The sequence below is a fragment of the Callithrix jacchus genome, chromosome 1, assembly GCF_049354715.1.
Source record: "Callithrix jacchus isolate 240 chromosome 1, calJac240_pri, whole genome shotgun sequence".
Taxonomy (NCBI): Eukaryota; Metazoa; Chordata; class Mammalia; order Primates; family Cebidae; genus Callithrix; species Callithrix jacchus.
In genome coordinates this window covers 132,942,436-132,943,507 of record NC_133502.1, presented here as the reverse complement: position 1 = coordinate 132,943,507, position 1,072 = coordinate 132,942,436, and positions in this window count along the sequence as shown.

The window sequence follows — 1,072 nt, the reverse complement described above, 5'->3', positions numbered from 1 at the left end:
ACATGGTGAAACCCCGTCTCCACTAAAAATACAAAAAATTAGCTGGGCATGGTGGTGCATGCCTTTAATCCCAGCTGCTCAGGAGGCTGAGGCAGGAGAATTGCCTGATCCCAGGAGGCGGAGGTTGCGGTGAGCCGAGATCGCGCCATTGCACTCCAGCCTGGGTAACAAGAGCAAAACTCCGCCTCAAAAAAAAAAAAAAACCTATGACTCATGTACTTCCAAACTATGTACTATGTGACTAAGGAAAGTTTCTCATCGTTTCTGTTTCCCTCAAAGAGTTATTATGAGCAAATACTTTATGTGGTTGACTGAATCATTTTTGTAATATTCCAATGCTCTTCCTGTGCCCTTTGCATTATGACTTTGTACTGCTACCCGCTGATGGTGAATTTGGAAAGAGAATATGCATAGTAGCGATAATGTGTTCGTTATGAGCTAAAGCCTTAGGTGACCTTATGCTTTCTCACTCATTCTCTTGTATTCCTTTTATTCACTTTAAGAAAAACATGCCCCAGGTAACATTTGGTCCCTGTAGAATGGGAGTGTTATAAAACAGACCTAAACCCAATCTTCATCCTTGCCCCAAATATAAAATACAGCCGATTTCTGCTGAGTTCTTGTCATCCCACAAGTCTACTAGTCAGTTAAATGCTATTGTTTTAAATCAGTGAATATGGGTACTGTTTATTACACAACATTTATCTAGTAATAGCTGACTGATACATTTTCAAAGTGTATATACATTATTTAACATAGTCTCTGGTACATACCAAGAGCTCAGTAAATACCAATTATTTAAATTACTCATCTTTTGCCTTGTTTAATAGCAAATAAAAGTTGAAATCAGAAAATGGCCAGTTATGTCATTGCTGGCTTACTGAGGATTATTACTTGCAGAATATTTTTTTCAAACTGATTTTCATTCCATGTTGTCAATATCTTAAAATATGTATAATTGTCACTTTGACATAAGTTTAAATCTGCTTATTTTCCATGTCAACTTACATATTTGATCATTAAGCTACTGACAGACTATTTATTATATTTCTTTTCCTTTTGGACTCAGCTT